This window comes from Carettochelys insculpta, chromosome 3 (assembly GCF_033958435.1).
Source record: "Carettochelys insculpta isolate YL-2023 chromosome 3, ASM3395843v1, whole genome shotgun sequence".
Classification (NCBI taxonomy): domain Eukaryota; kingdom Metazoa; phylum Chordata; order Testudines; family Carettochelyidae; genus Carettochelys; species Carettochelys insculpta.
The window spans coordinates 169,178,524-169,203,516 of NC_134139.1; positions in this window are offsets into that span (position 1 = coordinate 169,178,524).

Below are 24,993 nucleotides of genomic sequence, written 5' to 3' on the forward strand. Positions count from 1 at the left end.
TTAAATGCAAATACTGTCTTAAAATAAAAATGTCTAACATAAAGAGCATATGCAGAAACAGGATTTTACAAAAGACTACAGCATGTGAGGGGAAAGTCCTGGAAAGCCATTTATGTCACAAGAGTAATACAGACCAGGGTACAAATGCTGAGCAAGAGAACAATGAATCTGTTCAAGAGCCTCTTATCTAAAATGACTGTAAACTCCAGGAGTGACTGTCTTGAAGTTGTAGACATGTAATATGGTCACTATTGCTTTTTCAACCATGTGTGTACATGACTATCAAACACGTTATGAAGCAGGATGCACTATAATGAAGTTATAAGGTCACAGTGGACAATAGGGGTGGGCAATAAGCAGCCTGTAGGCGAGAAGTGGTTTGCTACAGTTAGCCCCCGACAGGCTGCCATTTACTTTGTTCACCTGAGCGGCCACAGATGTGGCCACTTGCAGCTCCCACTGGCCACAGTTTGAAGTTCCCAGACAAGATGAGCAGCGTGAAGTGGCATGGATACTCAGGTAAATAAAGCTTCCAGCTGCCTGCCAGGGAGGATAGCTGGCAAACTGCAATCAGACCACTGGCACTTATTGCCACCCTGGTGGATAAGGAACTCAACACAAGCACATGGTCCAATGTGGTGACAAAAGGGACTCATGCGAGCCATGGATATATAAACAGTAGTAGTGTGGAGATGATTTGACCTCTGTTCACAGCACTGATGAGACTGATAATAGGCTACTGCATCCAGTTCTGGCATCTGCATTTTTACAAAGGGTGTTGAAACACTGAAGATGGTGTAGAAAAGAGACACAAAAATTATTCAAGGTGCTGACAAAATGCTTTAGAATGATGGAGCTGAAGAGTTCAATCTGTTTATTAGAAAAAAAGACCGGCAACTTGACTGCCTTGTACAAATACCTTTGTGGGGAGAAAATACTGGGTATGAAGGTCTCTTTAATCCAGGCATAACACAAACCAATGGCAGGAAGCTGAAACCAAAACAAATTCAAATTAGAAACTAGGTACAAAGTTGTAACAGCAAGGGAACAAATTACCAAGGGAGGTGGTGACTCCTCCCTGAGGGTTTGTCTACACAGCAAAGTTATTTTGGAATAACAGTCACTATTTCAAAATAACTTTGCGAGCATCTACACAGCAAACTGCCATTTTGAATTAGCAGACAGCTTATTTAAAGTTCTGTAAACCTCATTCTACTAGGAATAGCACCTGTTCCAAAATAGATATTTCAGAGTAGGGGCTGTATGGGCAGGGAATAAGGGCTATTTTGAAATAGAGGGCCTCCAACCCTACCTGGAGGGTGGCCTTAAATACAAATGACCATCCAATTAATGTGTACGCTCTACTTCAAAATAGCTGAGTGCTATTTCGATAAGCATTTTGTGCATAGACGCACTATTTTGAAATAAGCTATTCTGGAAAAATTTCTCCCAGAACAGCTTATTCTGAAATAGCTCTGCTGTGTAGACATCGCCTTGATGTCTTCAAATGAAGACTGGTCCTTTTTTGGAAAGTATGACAGCCATAAGTGTCTTCCTGATCAGTGAGTGGTGAGGGGGGTTCCGTTATTTTTGTAATCCTTTATGTCTGAAATACTGTTGGGTCATTTGTTTTGTTTGGACTTCTCTTTTTGCTGACTTTGTAGCATTTTGCTTTTCTAAAGTGCTCTTCGCTTTCCTTTGGCAGAACCCACAGGTGGTAAAAACAACAATGTGCCTAATGCGTATGCAGCTTTTAAGAAACATTAGTGCCAGAGCAGCTTAGCAATTTATTGTTCTTGTCCACTGCACTCCCCAGCTGCATTGAGTATGTTCTGAAGATCTGGGCCAGATGTAGTAAACTGGCTTCACTCCACTGACTTCAGTGGAGCTATGCTGATTTACACCAGATGAGGTTCTGGCCCATCACATCTTGTACTAGGATGGGAAAAAACACATTTGTTGACCTCAGACCAGCAACACACAGTGAAGTCAGAGGCAATCTGGTGGCCAAATTCAATGGTGTCACAGAAGCCTGCAGGCTGTCAGCTCTGGTCCCAACAGGAGATGGAACTGTATTCAATAGCAACCCTGTAAGTGAAATTTAACAAAATATGAGCCTCGTCCATCTGTCCAAAACAACTGCAGGAGAGGAGAAAATACCATAAATGTCCTGAAATCTGTGGTGTTTGCATGACTGTGAAAATTTAATACATACTAAGATAACAGTTGTAGGCAGTCGGAGATGGAAAACAGTTTTCTATTAAAATGCTAATATTTATAGCGTAAGTGTATGATCCTTTGAGCACCTCCAGTTAGTTGCAGAAATATCTTTGAGGAGCTGGGCCTTGGTGAGTATCATTCCCACGGATTTAAACAGAAATTCCATATGCTGGATAGGGATGTTCCAAAAATGTGGTATTTTGCCTATATTATCTCTTTTAGAAAAAAATAATCCCAGTTTAGATTTTGATTTACTGCTACTTATTTAAATGCTTACATGATGAAAATAGAAACCCTCAATTTTTATGCAAAGAACCAGACTAGAAGCACTGAAGACTCACGTGTACAGATTTAAAGGTCAGAAGAGACCGCTGTGATCATCTAATCCAGTAGTCACCAGCCCGTCAATCACAAATGACTGGTTGATCCTGAGCCTCAGACAGTCAATCTTGACATCTGGGCAACTAAAAGTCCCTTGCTGGGGGTGGCCAGTTTCTGCACGCTGCCCAGGCCCACAAGCACCATCCCCCCCAGCTGAGGACAGTGCTGGGGAACTGGTGCAGACACTGCACGGAGAAGCCTTCCTCGCACCCTCTCATTCTCCCTGGGAGCCACAGAGACATGCCTGCAGCTAGCTGCTTTCTGAGAGCACCACATCCATGGCACGAAGGCAGCCAGTCCGAGCCCTGCTGCACTGCCAGTCAGGACTATCTGTGGTAAGTGCCTCCTGACCAGAACCTCACGCTCTCTTCTGAACCCTGCCCCAGCCCTGAGCTGCCTCCCTTCTTGCACCCCAAAGCTCTGCCCCACCTCACATTCCCCTCCCACGCCCAAACTCCCTCCCAGAGCTTGTACTCCTCACCCCCTACCTGCACCAGAACCCCTTGGCCCATCCCAGAGTCCACACCCTCTCCCAAATTCCACCCTCTTGCCCCAGTCCAGTGAAACTGAATGAGGGTGCAAGACAAGGAGTGACAGAGAGCAGGGAATGGAGTGGGTGGGGCTTTGGGGAAAGGGCAGAGTCTCTGGGAAAGAGCAGGTTAGATCCTGCGTGCCCTTAAATTTAAAATATGATTTTGGGCTTAAATAGGTCACCTATGTGACCTAATCTGATTCCTGCATGACACAGGCCATAGAATTTCACCCAATAATTCCTGTCCAAAGCAAGTCACTTCCAGGTCAACCACCTGAAAAAGCTTCCTTGATCTAGTTGTGTACAGCCCATCCCTCTTGTTTCCTAGCTCAGCTGATGAACTTCTTGTTAAATATATTCCATGGCTTTTCAAAAGGCAGCACTGTCTAGAGCACTAGACAATGACTGATGAAATGTGGGTTCTATTCCTGGCTCTGCTTTGCCTGGTGACCTTGGGCTTCCCATCTTTCTGCCTGTTTTCTTGGTTATAAAAATGCAAGCAATGACATTGACCTCTGTTGTAAAGCATTTTGGCATCTACTGATGAAAGTGCAATGTATGAGCTAGTAGTTGGTAAGATTCTATTCCTCGGGCATCTTGTATTCAATATATTTTCAAGGGATTTAATGTCAATCAGAGCTACCCTGATTTGGATCCAATCACACATCTCATCTATGGGCACATCTTCACTACCCACAGGATCAACCAGTATGCCACCAAAGCAAGAAGAGTAAATGGACTTGACAGTAAAGTTTCAGCTGTCAACTTACTGCAGTGAAGACACCATGGTAAGGAGACATAAGTACGTGGACCTCAGCTACATTATCCACATAACTGAAGCTGTGTGTAACTTAGGTCAACAGCCCTTGGTAGTATAGACAAAGCCTATGCACAGACCGTGGGTACACAGCAGTCAGTCCCACTCTACCACCTCCTTCAAGCATCCCCTGCGAGAGGTAGTCAGAGTTTGGTAGAATATCCCAAATGATTTGTGTCAAGTGAATTTCTGAAACACGTTAAAGTGAAGAAGTTTATCCAGCTTGGGCATTAAACAGTGGTTTTTAGCCAAAGGGATGGGTACTCCAAGGGTAGGCAGAGTTCTTTCCGGGGGTACATCAACTTATCTATATTTTGCCTATTTCTGTGTCTGGACACCAGAAAGCACTAGTGAAGTTGACACAAACTAAAATTTCATAAAGATAATGGACTTGTTTTGCATTTGTCTGTAAACAATTTGCTGAAATGTAAGTAAAAGATTCATGTGCCAATTAATTTATTTTATAATTATATGGTAAAAATGGAAAAGTAAGCCAGTAATAGTGTGCTGTGACACTTTTGTATTTTTGTGTCTGATCTTGCAAACAACTTGTTTTTAAGCAAAGTAAAACGTGGGGTGCACAAGACAAATCAGATTCCTAAGAAGTGTACAGTAGTCTGGAAAGGTTGAGAACCACTGTACCAGAGTGTGTGCATTCTGATAGCATAGGAAAAAAGTGTGACTATGAGTGATTGGGACCTATTGTTCAAAATAGTTCATGCTCTCTTAATGCCAGAGTTGCTCCTCAGGTTTTAGTATCATCCATATTAACAAAAGAGATCACAACAAGAGGAATAGTTTCACTCCAATGGTTAATCCGTGTTAGGTTGAAAAACAACTCTCAGGGCAATTGATTGAGCCACTTTAGTTCAGATCTTTGCGAGAACTGTGTGTCTGTGAAGGTGGAGACCCCAAAGGTTCCAGAAGTTTTACCTGTTTCCGCAAAATCACATATCCAAATGCAAAGTCTAGCAATCAGTTATATGATGTGAATTTGAGATACTCCCTGGAGGATCTGGTGCTCAGAAACCAATAACAGATTAAACGAATTTAAAAATACATAAATTTGTATTTGTAAAAATGATATTGACTATGTTCTCCATTGCTAATCATTGTGTTTGAGTCAACAGAAGAGAAATTGCTTGTACAAAGTATGTGTCTATGTATGAGGGGAAATTACACTAATTACGACTATGACTATACTTTGCCCCTTTTTCAAAGGGGGCATAGTAATCAGCCTGTTCAAAGAATTCTAATGAGGTGCTGCAATATGTACCACTTCATTCAGCTAATTCTCCCTGCAGCAACTTCAAAGTGTTAAACTTTGAAGTGCTGGCATGCAGTGTAGCCACGGGCACTTCGAAGTGCCCACACTACTTCAAAGTGCCTTTACTCCCTGAAAGTCTGGGGAGAAAAGGCACTGTGACGTAGTGTGGGTACTTCGAATTCCCCGTGACTACAGGCTTGCTGGCGCTTCAAAGCTTGACACTTTGAAGTTGCTGCAGGGAGAATTAGCCTAATGAAGTGCTGCATATTCATCATGGCACTTCATTAGTGTTCTCCGATCAGGCTGATTACCATGCCCCCTTCAAAGAAGGGGGCAAGTGTAGACCTATAGCCTGAGTGGCACATTTCTTTGTGAAAGGTTTGATATATGCTCTCACTTTGTTGAAAACTACTGGTTTGTGGAATGTCTCATTCAAAAAGCCGTCATGTAACTAGTCTTTCGTCTCTCTCAGAGCAACATTTGTAACTCTATTGCAGTTTTTGTTTGGTTTTGCAGTTTGTAAACTATTTATTACGTGTTGTATGCTTATGCCTTATAGATGTTATAAACTTAACTTTATATATTCCAAATTATCATACTCTAATGATCACAATTACGTGTATGTTGTATAAGGTATTTGGACAGCACTTTTCTACAATAATTGTTTGATTATTACTCTGTTCTGTTACCTATATCCTGTTGTCCTTAAAAAAGCAAAACTACCTACCACATCCAAGGATCATTTCCACGCAAAGCCTGAGAAAGAACTCTGCAAGATCATCCACTATTTCCTCTAAAATTACTAGGGATCCAGTCCTGCAGAGTTAAACGCGTATATAACTTAGCATGCATGCATAGTCTTATTAATTTCAACAGGACTGAGATACTTACATATGTAAGGTCACACATTTATGTCTTTGTAGGACCAGGACATAAAAATTATACAGGTTGGACCTCTCTAATCTAGAACTCTCGCGTACAGCAAACTCCATAATCTGGCATGATTTTAGTTAGCCAGAAGACTACTAATCATGGGAGTGGCCAACTTTCCCATTGTACCATAAAGTTTGTTTACAGCCACAAGTCCTGGCTCTCAGTATTCTGTGCTATTATTTAGCTGTAATGTACTCCTAAATGTCTTCTAAGAGCCCAGTAGAGCCGTGGAAGTGTTGCTAATGAGCTAGAAAATATCGCCCTTCCATCATCCAGCAAATTCTCATATCCAGCACTGGTCAGGTCCTGAGGGTGCTGGATGAGAGAGGTTCAACCTTTATTTTAATTGGTCAGTGACAATGAGACATCTGTTAGATAGTAAAATGATTAACTATAGACTCATATATAGGAGCTCGAGATTTATGTATATGTTAAATAAAGACAAGGGGACACAACTAAGCCAATAATGAAAATCTGCCTGTTTACACTCTCTTTAAATTAAGTAGCAGAGCCAAATTCTGCTCTCAGATATGCATGTCAATGGCCATTGTGCAAGGGCAGAAGTTGCCTTATAAACAGCAGATTAACCTGAAATTAAGTCATTATACACTTTTCTGCATCTTTTTTCATGCATCTAAAAATGAAAGAAAGCAGCATTTTCATTTTTTATGCTGGCTTCCTCCCTACACCTGTTGCTCTGCTTGCGCCAAAACTAAATGCTGATTTTGTCATTACACTGTTTGCAAGTCATTTTTGGAATGGCATTTTGATTTTCTCTTTTTAACTATCAGTCCTCAATAAAAGTCCACCACAGACTATGAAAATAATTAGTTTTCAAAAAAAGATGACTAAGGATGTTTGTTCTCTGGTAAGAAGTAACTGTGATAAAAATTGATGTAGGGAACCCTGAAACTGTGTGCTGAAGGTACTATTTTGGAAAAAAAAATAGATCTGATTTTTCAGTATGGCTAATGAGATTAAATAAAATGAAAAATGAGCCAATATTTAAATTAAATTTCTGGGGATCTAGGCATCATTTATAAATACAACAAACCTCTGTTAATCAAAAAACAATAGTTTCCTTGATTGCATTACTGCAAAATCTCCCTAGGTATAAATGGTATGGCAGCATGAATCAGCTTTGGATTCAATACCATAAGAAAATAATTAGGTGTATAGTGTTCTACTTGAAAAAAATTCTACTGACTTCTATGAGAGTAAGTCTGGCCCTAGCCTTGGCTTCTTAGCCCAATTCTTAGGAGCCCGCTAACACTAATGAATTACCCTAAGGCAAAACACAAGCCTGGGTGCTTAAATTTGTAACATTGTTAGACGCTAAAAATCACTCAATAAAGACACTGGCTATGTCTACACTAGAAGCACCTGTCTGCAGAAGTTACTGTTGGAAGAGATGTTTCGACAATGTCAACAGATCCTGTCTGCACATAAAAGCAGATCGATCTTTTGATCCACTCTGTCAGCGAAAGGGCCCCCAGAGTGTCTACACAGCTTTTTTGGTCAACGGAATGCATGTTGTGTGTTGACGCTCCATGAATTTTGTCTACAAAACTCTCTAGTGTAGACATAGCCACTGGGCTTAAGGTTTAGTGCAGTGATCTATAACCCACTAACCCTCCTTTGTTTTGTGACTTCTGAGATGTTAATTTTCCACTTCACCTTGAAGGGTCTCTTACACGTTAACTCCTCGGCCTGCTCCTGCATCCTACCTCCTGTCCAGACCCCATATTCCCACCATTAATCTGCTTCTGCACCGCACCTCCCACCAAGACCCTGCACCCTTAATCCACTCCCACACACTGAATTCCTCATTTTTTTGCCCCACCCCAGAGTTTATGGGGCCCCTCAAATCTAGTAGTCCTGGGCCCCCAGAAGAGTTAAATCCAGTCCTGGGAGGAAGACAAGCCTTGGTGCCCTCCACCCCACAGGACTGGAGCCCGAGGGGAACCCTTGCACTGCAAGTTGCATGAGTGAGGTGTCATTTTTTTTGCTTCTCTCTGTTGGGGGACTTGCCAGTGATGGGTTTTGTTTGCCTTTTCTCACTTTTGTGTAGCCCCCGAATGATTTTTCTGTGGATTAGTGGCCTCCAAGGTTCTGCATGCCTGCTTGATGCTAAAAAATCTCTCAGTACCTTTCCCAGATGGGAAGAAGAGCTCTGAAATCTTGTCTCTCCCACCAGCAGATGATCCAACTAAAGATGTTACCTCAGTCACCTTATTTCCCCATTGCAACAGGACCATTGAAATGGCTAGACACTCCACTGAGCGTAACTAGCTCATGGATTTGGCTCTCTACTTCAACTGGATCCCTTTCTCTGAGGTAAACCTAGGACAGTTCTAAACACTATAATCTTACATTATTATTGGGATTGTTAATAGCTTTCATTAAATAAGCCTGCCAAATACTTATGACTTAATGTTTATGCAAGTTTTACATTAAAAGCTTAAAAATTTGGGGTTGCAGAAAAATAGCCATTTAATTGGTTTTTGTTGTTTGTTTTTAAATGGGAAAGTCATCTGAATAATACACTTGCGGAAGGAAAAGGCTCATTTAACAAACTCATCTTTTCACAATGCCAAGTCCCAGTTCCACCAACTGTACCCATTAGTTCAGGAGTATAATCACTGCCTTCAGCTGCACTAGTCATAGAAGGCACATTTACTTACATCAAAGAGGGTTTGCAAGATGGCATCCCCAGTACCCCAGACCTGGTGTTTTGAGGGCTTTCCATCATAGGACACCATTAATATTGGTTAGCTGGAGGGCCACATTGACATGCATCAGGATTTGAATAACTGAGGAATGAATAAATGCTACCTGAGAGAACAGAGAAGGCACAGGAAGAATTGGGAGAATTTTACTGGCAGGAAGAGGAATACACTGGCCACCTAAACCATGGAATACGTCTTAATAAATAAATGCCAATGATGATTTTGTTGTTCACAGTAAATTTCTCTTGGGGCAGTGCCAATTTGTGAAATTGCAAGAGTTCGTTAGCTCCATAACATAGAAAAGATCACATTATGCAGTACAAGAGATATTGATCTATATATTAGTGCTTTTGCATCCCACTGTGGGAAAGCCCTATTGGAGGAAGTGAAAATCATAACCTTTCTATAGTTTTAAAAATACCTAATTTTAGTTTAATTAATTTAAAATTTCATAAAGCTTATTGCTTTTTGAGTAAGATGGACAAAATCCTACTGCTTTCAACCAGCTTAAATTCAGTAGGATTCTTCCTGAGGGGCTGTTACCTGCCATGCTGTTAGGTAACTGTGTATGCACACTGAAGGCTCGTACCATTCATCTGATTTTAATAGGTTGGCATATGCTCAATTAAAAAAATGAATGGTGGGAATCTACTATTATGTAGCTGTTAAACTGCCTGAAACGTGACTGCAAAGGTGCCGAGTCATTCAAGTTTCTAATAGGTCAGCAGGAGTAAAGGCAAAAAGGAAAAAGTGTCTCTATGGGGGGCGGGGGGAAGTTAAAGCATCTTCTTACAGTGTGAGAGAAGAAGAGAAGAAAATATGCCGGTCCACATGGGAGCATGCTCAGTGCTGCTGGGCTGTACTATGCAGGCTGGCAATGAACTGGATTAAGCAGGATTCAGGGAAGAGAGAAGCGTGATTAAAACCGACAGCGTTCCCGATCTCCGCTATAAACCCCCGTGGCTTGAACAAAACACTGGGGGACGAATTCGCCGGCTGCCTGCGAGCGGAGTGTTGCAGCGCCAGGGCTATGTGTGCCAACAGCCGGCGCTAGGACAGGGCTGGCGCTCGCACCCGGGGGACAATCTGCTCCGAGCAAGTGCACCGCTAGCACTTCGGGGCTTCAGTTCTCCCTCCCGCCTGGGGCGAGCGGGCCCGGGGAGCTGCCAAACGCAGCCGCGCGGGAGTCGATTCCTGCCCCTTCTCACACCCGCCCAGACGCGACTGGCCGCCGCGGGCCGCCGGGCTCCACACCTGGGCGGGCGGGGCGGTGCGGGGCTCGGCCCGCGCTTACCTCCGGGCAGCGGGACCGGCCAGCTGGCGGCCGGCTCTTCGGGAGGGGCTCCGTGCGTCCAGCCCCCGGGAGGCTCAGTCCGCTCCGCCTCTAGCGAGCCAGCCAGCGCCGCGGACATCCCCGCGCGGTCCCGCTCCGGCCGCGGGGCTCTGCAGGCGCGCGGGCGGGCAGCGCCGCCGGCTCGGGGGCAGCTCCGTCCCCGCGTGCACACGGGCGCTGCGCGCGCCGCCCTGCCCGCGGGAAGGGGAGGGACCGCCACGGCGCGTGGCGGGGCCCTGCGAATGGCTGCGCGGCCCCCGGCCGCAGCGCAGCGCAGCCCGGGCGCGGGATTTCCTTTGTCTGCGCCGAGCACGCGGCGCCGGAGGGCTGGGCAGGGCCGGGCCGGGCCGGGCGCGCTCGGGTCCCGCTGTCCGGGGCCGTGCTCCAGGGAGCGAGGAGGCGGTTACTTACATTTCCAGGGGCCCGCCTGCTCCGCCGTGGCTGAGCCAGCCGCCGTGGCCCGTGACGCCTGCGCGGCGCGGCGGGCGGGTGAAGGGGGACGGCTAGGAGCGCTCGCTGCTCTGTACGCGGCTGTCTCGTCAGCGCTCGGACAGCGGCTCCACTTGTTGCTGCACGTTGGAGGGATGCGCGTCTCAGCCTCTCGGGGGTGTAACCTTAAGCGGCGCTTGGAGTGAGAGCGTGCGGCGGAGCACAGCTGCAATGCAGCAGCTCTGAGCACAGGCTGGCCGCCCGCCTGGCCTGCCAGCGCGCTGCGCTGTGTTGTCCTCCCTTTCCGCGCGGAGCAAGGCTGCGGCCTGGAAGCGATGAGTGCAAGGCCCGTGAGTCTGCCCTAAGGTTGGACTGCATCCCCAAAACGCTTCCCCGGCGTTTTCTACGAGGCGCTGTTAGGTTGACAAAGGGCAGCTTAGGTCAGTCTGATAGCATCTGTGCTCAGGCTGTGTCTACTCTAGACGTGTAAGTCAATCGCCGATATGCAATTTTAACTAGACTTCAATGTCTGTCTACACAGAGGAAAGTCGGTGGGAGCATTTCGTCGGTCGACCTTCCTTATTCCTCACTCGTTCCTTATTCTGGGGTCGACTTTGGCGATGGAAAGCGCCGTTCTGCGCATGCGTGAAATGCAGCCTCAGAGGATTGACCCTGACGGGGTCAATCTTCCCCAGTAGTGTGGCTCTTGACCATGGGTGTCCAACCTTTTGGCTTGCCTAGGCCGCACTGAGTGAAGAGGAATTGTCTTGGGCCGCATATAAAATATATAATATAGTTAATGTATATAAATCACATAATAATGTTAAAAGTTTACGATCTTATGGGGCCACACTACTAGCTGTCCAGGGCTGCATGCGGCCCGTGGGCTGGACATGCCTGCTCTAGACTAAACTGCAGCCCAGGAAACTTGCCCATTACACCAATTTAATAACTCACTCTCCATGAGAAGTGTGTGGCTCAGATGGACACAATTAGCTCACTACTGTGTCAGAATAGCAGAGAAGGCAAAGGAAGAATTACAAGAATTTTATTGTGTTGTGTAGGCCAACACAGACTGTTGCTGTTTTTAAGATGCTATCCCATTACTATGGTGGCTGTATGTTGATATTGCTTATGTTGATTTATTTTTGTAGTGTAGACTTGCCCTTTGAGGCATTGGAAGGTTTCTCTGATATTCATACAAATCTACTTCTATGGATCCCCAAATTTCCTCAACTATATTACCCTGAAGTATAAACAATATTTTTATACAGGCAACCTGTCCTGCAAACTTCCCTTAAAATGCTAAAACTGCTAAAATTAGCTGTTCAGTACACAACTATATTACTTGCAGAATTGCTTCTAGTGACGACCTGCCAAATCAACCACAGATCACTCTCCCCTGTACCCTGTTATTCTACCCAGGATGAGAAGAGTAAGGGAAGTTGATGGGAAATATTTCCTGTCAACTGTCCCTCCCCGCCATTGTGTAGACCCCGAAGTAACTCAACTTATGATAGGTCAACTCCATCTACGTGAATAGCATAGCTGGAATAGTATCAGAGAGGTAACCCAGTTAGTCTGTATCTTCAAAAGCAACGAGAAGTCCTGTAGCACCTTATAGACTAACACATATTTTGGAGCATAACCTGTCATGGGCAAAGACCTGCTTCATCAGATGCATGTGGGGAGCATGGTTTAGAGGAGGCTTTAAAGAGGGGGTCTCTGTAAAGGGGAGGGCGAGAGCTGACAAGGTCTATTTAGTCAGGGTGGATGTGGCCCTCCCCTTTACTGAGATCCCCTCTGTCAGTCCTCCTCTGAAACCTCCCCACTCACGCATCTGACGAAGACGGTCTTTGCCCACAAAACTTATGTTCCAAAATATCTGTTAGTCTATAAGGTGCCACAGGACTTCTTGTTACAGCTGGAATAGTGTCACTTAGGTTGAACTTCTGTAGTAGTGTAGATGTAGCCTGAGCCTCAGCCTACTCCTGATGGAGGCAATATTACTTACATGGATGGCACCCTACTGCAAGAGTTAATGTGACTCCTATCAAGACAAACTTGCAGGACTACAATTATTCTTGTTTTCAGAAACCTCATTTGGTAATAATTTCTAGATACAGTATTTTAGGTCCTGCTGGCCTTCTCTTGTCACTTGCTTCTAACTCACTCATTTCTACAAGTGGCACTAGCCTTGTTTGTCATCTCCCACAACTACCTGTGATGTTGCTTGTTTCTGCTGGGCTATATTTCAAAGCCATTACATTCCCCTCACTTAAATCCCTCCTGAAGATTCACTTCATCTATGATGGCTACTTACTCTTTCTATCTGTTGATACAGTTTTTTAGCTCTCTCATGCTTTGTGGTATGCTGTTCAGTAGCAATATCCCCTTAGTCTTGTTGCCACATCTTCCCTTCCTCTCCACTCCCCACTGTCTTATACAACCTTTATTATGTCACATCAGAGATTAGGCCCTCGTCCACAAAAGCTTTTGCACATGTGTTTGACTTTAAGCCCTTCAAATCAATGGCACTACTCTTGTTCATGTTTAAAATTATGCATGTACTTAAGTGCTTTGCTGGTATGGAACATTAGTTGTAGGCAGGGATCTTATCTTTCATCTGTAGTAGGAGACACCAATCTTTTTAGTACTATTAAAATAAATAATAATATGCCACTGAAAGTCCCCTGCAATGATTTACTATTGTAAGGTGTGGATACGATCAGAGTTTTGAGCCAAATTCTGAATTTCCTGGCTTTTGTCTAATCCAGATATTTTACAAGTATTTAAGTGTAGGTTCTCTGTTGTAATTTATTCCCAGCTTACTGAAAGATGCTTCCATATAACATAAACAGATGCATAAAAGCCTGCCAAAAATAACTCTTGTCACTTGACATCATGAACTAATCTCCTTCCTGATATTGTTCAATGCAGTATAGCTCACATTCAGACAGAAACCTAATAGCCAGGGCTTTTTTTTCTGCCGGAATGCACCAGAACAGCGTTCTGGCACTGACATCCACCCCCAGCAGGGGATCCCACGGCTGGCGTTGCCAGCAAGGCTACACAGCCCAGTCGGCTCCCAGCCGCTAGGCTACAGGGTCCTCCCTGTTCCCCAGCTGGGAATGCTGCAGCTGAGGCTGCCACCAGGACTTGAGTTCTGGCACCTTTTTTCTAGGAAAAAAAAAACACTGCTAATAACAAATGTGAAAACTCATACACTTGGGAGTTATTTTCTTTTTTATAAATCTGACTACATGTTTTGTGTATGTATGTTTTATTTATGTATGTTGTCTCCCCTTCATATATTTGCTGGACTTCCCTTCCCAATAAGAGAGCTGTGTGACTGTACCCACCAGATCACGTATGATCCCTCTACCTCATGCTTTTCACGTACAAAGGGATTTCAAGCAACACTGTGTTCACTGAGCTTCTCTTCAGGTACAATTGTTACACCAAGTCCCTGCACATGTAAGTCTGAGCTAAGAGTCTCACAGACTTAAAGAAGTGCACAGACTTTGTGATGTCCCTTGGCACGTAGGAGAATCATAGGGCTGGAAGGGAGCTCAGGAGGTCGTCTAGTCCAGCCCCCTGCTTCAAGCAGGATCAATCCCAACTAAGTCATCCCAGCCAGGATCATGTCAAGCCAGGACTTAAAAACCTCCAGGGATGGAGAATCCACCACCTCTCTAGGCAACGCATTCCAATGCTTCACCACCATCCTGGTGAAGTAGTTTTTCCTAATACCCAACCTACAGCTCTCCCTCTTTAACTTCAGACCATTGCTCCTTGTTTTGCTATCTGACACCACTGAGAACACTATCTCACACTCCTCTTTAGAGCTCCCCTTCAGGAAGTTGAAGGCTGCTATTAAATCACCCTTAAGTCTTCTCTTCTGTAAACAAAACAAGCCCAAATCCCTCAGCCTATCCTCATTGGTCTTGTGCTCCAGCCCCTTAATCATTTTTGTTGCCCTCCGCTGAACCTGCCCCAGCACATCCACATCATTTGTATACTGGGGGCGGGGCCCAAAACTGGACACAATATTCCAGATGTGGCCTCACCAGTGCCGAATAGAAGGGAACAACCACTTCTCTAGATCTGCCCGAAATACTCCTAATGCACCCTAGTATGCTGTTAGCCTTGGCTACAAAGGCACACTGTTTACTCATATGCAGTCTTTCATCCACCATAACCCCTAGGTCCCTTTCCACTGTACTGCTGCTTAGCCAGTTGGTCCCCAGCCTATAACAATGCTTGGGATTCTTCCAAATCCACGTGCAGGACTCTACACTTCTCCTTGTTGAACCACATCAGATTTCTTTTGGCCCAATCCTCCAATTTATCCAGGTCACTCTGGATTCTCTCTATACCCTCCAATGTATCTACCCCTCCTGCTAGTTTTGTGTCAGTTGCAAACTTGCTGAGGGTGAAATCCAGTCCCTCATCCAGGTCACTAATAAAGATATTGAACAACACCGGCCCCAGAACTGAGCCTTGCGGCACTCTGGTTGAAACTGACCTTATATAAATGAAGTAATTTTATTAAATTAATAAATAAATTGGCACCTTATATAAATTAAGTAACAGACCCGAGTCCTGTCTTGTGAAAGTCTACCTCAGAGGGAGAGGCTGACCCATTAACCCACCAAGAGGTAGTTGTGTTAGTCTGTATTGTAGCAAAACAAACCAACAGTCGTGTAGCACTTTAAAGATTAACAAAATATTGCTACACGACTGCTGGTTTGTTTTGCTACAGTACAGACTAAAACAACTACCTCTTGGTGGGTTAATGGGTCAGCCTCTCCCTCTGAGGTAGACTTTCACAAGACGGAATTGGGGTCTGTTACTTAATTGTTCTGTTAACCAACCTTTTATCTTTAATGGGTGTGAGGTTAGATACCTTGGGCAACCAGTGTCTTGACACATTTCCAGGATCAGCATCCTTGCACCAGGAGAAAAATGAGGATAACACATTATATTGATGAATGCCCTGGAAGCCTATCTGTGGGGCCATGAGGGTGACCAACTGCAGCTGTGCTTTCCAAGCATGATTTTAACACCATTAAAGTTATTTACTCAAAGAGTGCTTGATATTTCAGTCATTTCACTCTGCAGCCACGTGTCTGGTTTGTTTGTTTTTTTTATTTATTGTTGACTGCTACACTCCATGTAAGGGTTGCCAAGTATCACACAATTCATATGACATACATGCATATGATAGCTCTGTCTTACATTCCCAGCCCAACTGGTATGTCAAGCATTCAGACTGGAAACTGTGGGCCACCATATTTTTGTGATTGCTCCCTGCAGGATCAGTGTAGGAAAGGAGCAATCAGACAAGCAGCCATAAAGGCAAGCAGAAGAGGAGGCAGCAGTGATGATGGAGACAGTAGGTTAGGGACCAAGAACTAGCATTTGTCTCCACTAGAAGTCCTCCACAACCCTCCCACCCTCCAGCACCCATTAATTGCAGACACACTACTACCTTCCAAACGTTCACCCATCTACTCTGACATCCTCCAGCATACCACATCCTACCCATAGCTGTCAAGTTTTGTAAAGTCTGATGTCTATGCCCACCACTGACACGACTGACAACAAGCTGATATTTATGCTCCGTATTCACAAATTACCATATTACATAATTTGTATAACATATCACACCTGGAGCAGTGCAAAACTTGCCACCTGTACATGAGGACCATATGAAGGGGAACCTACTAACTCTGGGTCCAGTTCTGCACGGCACTAGCTGAGTGACTAAACTCTCACATAGGGCCTCCTAGCAGCACCCAGGCCTAGATCTTCACAAGTGTTTGTGCCATTTAACTCCTATTGACATTAACTGGAGTTAGGTACCTAAATACTTTGAGGATCTGGGCCCCTGAACATAGCAAGATCAGGGCCCAAAGAATAAAAGAGCAAATACAATAGGCTACAGGAAACTCTTATTATCAGACTTGTCCCAAGTGTGAAGACATAAGTCAGGTGAGAAATGGGAGAGAATGTGTTTGTCTCCTGGTGATTTCTCAGGGCATCCAGAACTGTGAGTGACCTTGTCAGCCCCTCTGCCTCAGTGAGAGAGATTTGCTGCTGCTAAATGGTGTGTGGGAAAGACTATGCACACACAGACTGTTAGCTCTGCTGAGGATACATGCTTTACAGCACTGCGAGGCACTCATAGTAACCCCCAGAATGAGCTTGTTAATAAAGAACAGAGATTCAAGTGACATGAAACAAGGGTAATAGAAACAGAAATAAAATAACATGCTTCCGAGTGACTAAAACTTAATGGGCTACAATCCTTGTCAAAGGCAGTTACTCTCCAAAACTCTTAGCCTCACAAGCCCCCCCCAGGCCAGGACCCAGATTAACAGGTAATATCGCCTGTCTATTTGTGAAATGAAACCCTCAAACTTATCTCCTGGGTGATCCAAGCCCTGGTTTCACTTTGTAACAACGGGTAAAAGAATTCAGACAGAAGTGTTTCTAAGCAGAACAGTTAGAAGGTATAGCTAAGACATTTACTACTGAGACAGACTTGCAGCAGTTGTAGGCTGCTGTTTTGTATGTCGCATACCTACATGTACAACCTAAATGAACATGTCAGCATTGCTTCATAATTCTGGAAATGACATAGATGAATCAAACACATTTTCCTTGTACATTTATATCTACGTAGGTGAGGCACAATGGGGACAAGATAAGACAATGCTGGCTCCAGGTCACAAATCAAAATGCAGGTTAAATTAAAAAAATCCCCAACTCTTCCTTTCCATCTTCAAATTTGAAATCTGTGGACCAGGGATGGGAACCTACAGCCCACAGGCCAGATCCGACCCAGCAGGCTTGGCTTGGGACTCCTCACCCTCACAGTGGGATGAGCCAATGCTGGCACTCCAGCCCACAGTGAGTATTTGAGCTTCAGCACCCCCATCTTCCATGTAGCTGGAGCATGAGCACCAGATCCCAGTGAGGAGCTGGTGCTAAAGTCACTGTGTGATTGGCTTCACCTAGCCTGAGGAGAGAGAGGAAGCAGCTCTGCATGCTGCCATTCCCACTTCTATATGGCTGAGGGAATAACAATGCAGAGAAGTACTTGTCTGACGGCTCTACCGCTGTTGATTCCATTGGTTAGGAATCATTTTTTTCCTTTTTCTTGGCAGTCACTTGATAGTGAGTAGGATGTCTTCATGTGACCCTCCTATTTGTGAGTCTGTTGATGGGTCATCAGCCCAATTCTGGACCTGCAGATCTTACCACAGAAGAGGCAGGTGTTGGTAGCTGTTGTAGGGGTGCGGGGCAGATTTTGATGCTCTTTTCTTCTTCTTGCCTCTCCTCATCTGCAGTGTGGAGGGGCCTCTCAAATTGCGCCACTCCCTCATAGATTATTGCTCTCCACTGGGGACAGTCTTGGGCAACGTTCTCCCGAGTGTCAACACCAATGCTGAACTTTTTCACATGTGCCTTCAGCATGTCCTTATATCACTTCCACTGGCCCCAATGCTCCTGTGTTCTTCCTCCAATTCAGAAAACAGAATTTGTTTTGGGAGGTGCTGATCAGACATCCAAAAGATGTGACCAGTCCAACAAATTTGTTGATGAATAATAATGCCTTCAGTGCTGGTCATGTCTTCCAGGAGGCTAGAGTTCATGTACCTATCCTCCCAAGAAATATTTAGGATTCTTCTGATTCAGCATTGATGATATTGTTCAAGTGCCTTCAAATGACACTCGTACGTTGTCCCAGTTTCACATTCGTACAGTAGCACTGGAACACCCAAGGAGCTTTGTATTGGGATAGATGTCCCAGCTCTCGAAGACCATTTGTTTCAGGTGGGTGAAAGCAGAACTTGCACTGCTCAGACAATGATGGATTTCTGGATCAATGTCGACTTTAGCAGAAAGGTGATTTTCAACGTGTGGGACGTGCTCCACATTTTCCAGATGTTCTCCATTGACTTCAATAGAAGGTCCATGAGATTGTCCAGTTGATGAAAGTTGGTGGAGCACCTTGGTCTTTTTGATGTTCAGCATGAGGCCGAGATTCTTGTATGCTTCAGCGAAGGCACCTAAAATGGTCTGAAGGGCTGTGGGAAAAAGAGCAATGACCATATTGTCATCTGTGTACTGGAGCACCATGAGCAAGGTTGTGGAGGCCTTGCTTTTAGCCTTCAGTCTCCTGAGATTGAAGAGCTTTCCATTCATTCTATAGACAATCTTCACACCATCTGGAAGCTTGCCATCAATGAGGTGAAGAGTCATGGATGAAGATGCAGAACAGGGATGGGGCAATGACACAGCTTTGTTAGACTCCTGCTTTGACCTCAAAGGGGTCGCTTGGATATTTTGTTGCTCAATATTGTGGCAGTCAGGGTGCTGTGAAGCAGTTAAAATGCTAATCAATATTTTGGGGCAGCCGATCTTTGAGAGGATGGGCCACAGGGCGCTACAACTGACTGAGTCGAAGGCTTTGGTCAAGTCGATGAAACTCATATATAAGGCTTGGTTGTGTTAATGACATTTTTCTTGCAGTGGCTAGGCAGTGAAGATCACGTCTGCTGTTCCTTGGAATGGTTGGAAGGCACACTGGGATTCTGCAAGAATTTCTTCTGAGAGTAGCAGGAGTCAGTTAGCAAGGATTCGAGCCAAGATTTTCCCTGTCATTGGCAGAAGGGAGATCCGGAGAGCAGGAGTTGGGAATCATAGCCAATGGGAGAAGCGGGGGTGGTGCCTGCCAGTGCAGGATGGCACGGAGCCAGCTGTGTCTCCTGACATCTGCATCAGGTAAGTACCACAATTGTCTGCCCCCCTCTCATGATCTCCCTTACTCCCAGATCTGACACTCCCAGCCCACTCCTGCACCTTACCTCCTGCCATGAACCTTGATAGACCCTTACCACACTGAACGCCTTATTTTGGCCCCCCTGCAGAGTTTAGGGAAGTCCACTAACCCTGGGCCCAGAGCAGAGTTAATCTGGCCCTGGAAGGAAGCCCTAAACATCAGCGCCCCCCTTACCAATGGGGCTGAAGCATGAGGGGAATCCTGGAGGCCCAGGATACATGAGTGAAGTCAGTCTCTCTCTCTCTCTGCTTCTCAGTTGGGGGCCACCTCAGGAAGGGCTCTTTCCTCCTCCTCACTTGCAGGCCAGGTCAGTGAAATCTTTGTTAGTTTGTTTTGCTTCTCACATGTTGTGTGGCTCCCAGCTGATGTTTCTGTGGGTCAGTGACTCCCCAACCCAAAAAACATGGGTCTGTGGGTCAGTGACGACTCAGCCCTGGGTGCAGACTCTTGTCTGACCAGTTCTAGCTGTTCTAACACAATGCCATCCAGGTTCCCATATGTTTTTCCCTGCCTTTTTTTTTTTTTTTTTGTAAAAAAGAAGAGGTGCTGGTACTCATCTGGCTCCGCCCGCACCAGCCAATCCCAAGTCTGGGGCTGCTGAGGTGCCAGTACTCAGTCCCAGCAAGTACTGGCACAAAAAAAACCACTGCTTTTTAGCCTTCTGGGTTGATTGATTTCCCTGTACCTATGGAACAGACCCAAATTAGCAGAATGAAAAGTGGAGGGCTAGTTTTGTGTGTACTATGATTAGCGTCTTGTGACACATCTAGCTACAGCAGCTGATGGGGAAATGTAACTCAAGGAAGATTTTTTCCAGTCCGGGGTTTCATATATTTTGTGAGGTAGAGACCATGGAATACTACAGTCATGGACATTAATATTCATTTAAGAAAAACATGAATGACTGAAATGCCAGGCTGGCTTATATAATTACCATTCCTCATTATAAAAAATAAAGAACATATTTTAATTAATAAATTTAAAATATACGAGGTATAAATTGCCAGATGAAAGACAAGTAAGTGGAAGGTTTTATTTCCTATAGGTCAGAGAGCCTCCATCACACTGGCCACATGTACTTTGTCAGTGTGAGTCACTATTGGACATGAAATGCTTGGTTTATCAAAGCATCCACAGGCACAGAGCCCCACAGCTCCCAGTGGCTGCCGCTCACCATTCCTGACCAACTGGAGATGCAGGAAGTGGTTCAGGTCAAGCCATTGATTTCTGCAGCTCCCATTGTCTGGGAATGCCAAACTGCGGCAACTGTGAGCTGTGGAACTCCAGGCTTCTGGATGGTCAGGTGAACAAACTATCAGCAGCTAACCCTGACGAGCAACATGTGGCCTGTGGGCCAGAGGTTCCCTACTACCCCTCTTATGTGTTATTGAATCAGGTGAAATAAAGCTCAAACTCATTCTTTCAACTGATTTTTAAATCTATCCAAACCTTATTTAAAAATTAAAGCTAACCATCTGCTCACCTTTCTTTCTCTTTTCTACATTTCGGTATGAAAATATCCATCCAGGACTCTATCCCTTGGAATCTTCTTTCTGCTCCTTTCTCCCACAAACATTTATCATTTCCTTCTCCAAGGAAGCAAACCTGATGGTGAATGTGCTTTTCTTAAAAAGTTAATTTTCTGATGAAACTTCCTGCTCATGAATAGCATGGTATGTAATCACCAACCGCCAGACTGAGAAATTCTCACTTGCACTGGTTTCAATAGGGCAACTCATAGTGTAAATTGCTTTTCACTGGAAGTAAAGGTTTCAGAATCTGCCCCCAAGTGTTAATGGCAAAGTTGTAGCACTTACCAGTCTTGGTTAGCACATGCTGAGGAATCACTGGTACACACCATCCCATGCCACACCACCTGGCAGTAGACAGAAAACATGACAAAAACCATCTCAAAAGGCATCTGAGTTGGTTTGTGAAGACTTATGGGAGCTGCAGTACAGGCAGAAAATTGGAGACAGTGGGAATCACTGCTAAGGCCTTTTATGGCTACCACAGGTCTGGTGAACAAATGCGCCATTTTAAAAGGGAGAGTCTCATATTTAAGCCCTGCCACAGGTTACTTGACTTTTTCTTAAAAATGAGCAAATTATCTCATTTTCTGTCTCCCCCCACGTAAGTACTGCGGGTGGGGGCGGGCGGTTCTGCCACTGGCCAGATCCCTGCTTGCCAGATACCTGTGCACCAGCCACGTGTTGAGGGGGTCCATTGGCTTGGGGTGGGTGTGCTCGGCTCACAGTGAGCGCAGGGCCCGTCACTCCCTCTGCTGGCTTGTGAGTGCAGCCTCCACTGCAGGCTGGCTCTTGGCCAGCAGGACTCTGCCCCTGGTCCCCTTTCCAGCTAGCACTGGTTGAGCAGTGCAAACTGCAATGGCTGGTGTTTGAGGGCTGGTGCCAGGTGATAGTTGGTTATGTGTCACCAATGTAGCCCACCCATCAGCCCTTTACACACTCCATTCTCACTGTCCTCTCCTTACCGTGCCCCTGCGCCCCAGCAGGTCCACTGCTTCTCCATCTCCCCCTCATGGGCTTACACCACAAGATCAAAGTGTGTTCTGCTCCTAGCACTACATGGAGAACCAGCCCCTGGACAGACTGCTAAGCTCACCAGCATCCTGGCCAGCAAGTTCCTGTCTTCCCCCACTCCCTCTGGTGGGGCAGCATGCTGCAAAAGCCCAACACCCCCTCGGGGTGTGGGCCAGGAGGAGCCAAGACCTGCATGTGCCAAAGCCTTATACAGTGCCAGCATGGGGAAGCCACTCCACCCCTTAGCTAAGCCGTGGAGTGGTGGGGAAGAAGAGATTTCCTGCCTGTTAGTGCCCCAACCCTGAAGGCTCCACAGCAACTCCCAGTCAGGGGCTTAGCACCCTTTTTCATTGGTTCCCCTCAGGTCCTGTCCCCAGGGATCATGAAGCTGCTCTCTCCCCTAGGCACCTTCCCCTGTTGAGCCACTTTTCTGGCCAGTTCCCTGAAGCCCCTGCAGCCAGATTTCCCAGACCCTGGTCACAATGCATCCTCAGAGCTTAACCCTATCCTGCCAGTGCTGTAGTCAGTGCACAGGAAATAGTTGGGTTTTGTCAGTGCCAACAACAGCATGGAGGCAGGAAGGGACAAGCTGCTTTCAGCCACAAGGAAGTGGGTGTAGGGGAGAATAATAAAGCTTTGGAAAGACATGGGCTAGTTCATCCCCACTTCCTCTGCGGCTGGAATCAGCTCTAGTTTCTCCTTTCCTGCACACTGCCAAAAGGCCGTCTGGTCACATTCCAGTATGAACCCTGACAGATATCTGGGGAAGCTAAGTGTGACATTCTGTACCTTAGAAGAGCACCCTGTGACCCTTGTACAGCTCATGTATGTATATTTGTGATATTTCATGTAACACCTGCCATGTGAGCTATCCTGGGAAAGTTACAATCAGCTGAAACCCATTGCCATGTCTAAATACGTACATCATCAATGCACATACAGTTACAATAATTGTATGGTTTTCACTAAAATGTGCTGTGGAAGTACCCAAATACTAGTTGTCCAGAGACAACAACAAGGGAGGTAATTACGGTAACTGAATGGATGCTATATACATTTTCAGGAAGGGGCCTCCGGAAGAAGGACTTCCTTCCGGAAGACCGCCCCCCCCAGGGCCCACGCTTCTACACGGCGTTTTGGAGTCCAGAAGAGCATCTTCCGGACTTCAAATCACGTGACCTTATGCTAATGAGGTGTGGGGGATTTGCATCTGTGCCTCATTAGTATATTTCGGGCTGTTTATTAGCATGTGTAGAAACAGCTCCACTGACCCATGTAGGTTTCTAGTTTGTTTATGTCCCAGAGGGGCAGGCTGAGAGGAGTGAGCAGTGGGTGGGAAAGGGATTAGAAGGGTGGAGAGGACAGCTGGGAGCTTTTCCATTTCCCTTTTTCTTTCTAATTTTTTCACCTACACTGCTGATTCACTGGTGCCCCTAGATTGCCTGCACCTGTAGGCATATGCTTAGAGGGCCTAGTTGGGAATCCAGCTCTGCTCATAGTAATGTATTCCTTTTAAGAAGAGAAAATCAGGTTGGACAGGAAGAAAGGAACAATGGTCTTGTGAACAGGGTGCACAGATTTGTTTCAATTACATGTTCTGCTACAAACTTCATGTGTGACCTTCGGAAAGTCACTTATTCTTTCTGTGCCTCAGTTTCACATCTATAAATTGTCTGCAGTTGTAAACTCGTAGGGGCAGAGTCTGTCTTTTACTGTGTGTATCTATGGTGTCCAGCACTACTTCTGGGCCCTAATTTGTTTGGGGTCACTATTGTTCCTACTGTAACAGTAGCATGACAGGAAAATGTACACAGAAAATGATTAATAATACCTACCTGCCTTGGAGGGAAAAGCAAATAAAAACAAAATCTGGGCACTGATCGGAGCTGCAAAGAGAGCAGCAGAATAGAAATAAAAATATGAGCTTTAGTAGCAATTAATTGTGCCAAAGAATCAATAGCTCATCATGGTATTTGTTTGTGGTAGGTCAGATACAGCCAAAAGAGATTAATGATCAGTCCCAGGTAGCACAAAGTTATGTATGCTAGCTGCAAGCTTTATGACTGAATCTGAATAGTGTAACTGTAGACTCCTGTATTTACCCTATAGGGCTGATTAACTGCAATAGAATTATCTGGCAGCCTCTGAAAATTCATTCCTGGGTTCACTTAAATTGACTCCCTCACCCTGCTCATTTTCCTGATTAGTGGATTTTACTCTTTACACATTTTCATGAATACTCTGCAGACTTGGACATTTTATTCCATGGGGACAGCGTAGTGGACATTTTACTATAGATCAGCAGGATGGTCAAGATGCTCTGTGCCAAATTTTGAGAGCCCTTCAATAACTGGCACTCAGAAAATGTATTTGGTGGTGATGAGATCCCAAAAGCTGGAGTAAATTCAAAAGTATTTCTCTTCGGTTTCTTAGGTATATGTCTTATTTACCCCTCCATATAACAACCTGAAAGAGAATATTAATTCTTATTGATGCATATTTCTGTAAACCACAAATTACAGCTGTAGGGTTTCCATTGGTAGAATGATTAAAAAAGAAATATATTTTGAAGTTTAATTTTTATTCACACATTTTTAATTAAACAGTCTGCTGAGTTTACTTTGGACATAAATACAGTTATGGCTCATGTTATAGCACAGATATTATTATTTGTTAGAAACCATAATATGTAACATATTGTAGTGGTTATACTATTTCCCCTTTCCCGCTTAATGTTTTTTTGATACCTTAAAGTGATATTGGCCATGTCTACACTAGCCAAAAACTTTGAAATGGCCATTTGCAAGTTTACTAATGAAGCGCTGAAATACATATTCAGCGCCTCATTAGCATGCGGGCGGCCACAGCACTTCGAAATTGACGCGGCTCGCTGCCGCCCAGCTCGTCCAGATGGGGCTCCCTTTCGAAAGGGCCCTGGCTACTTTGAAGTCCCCT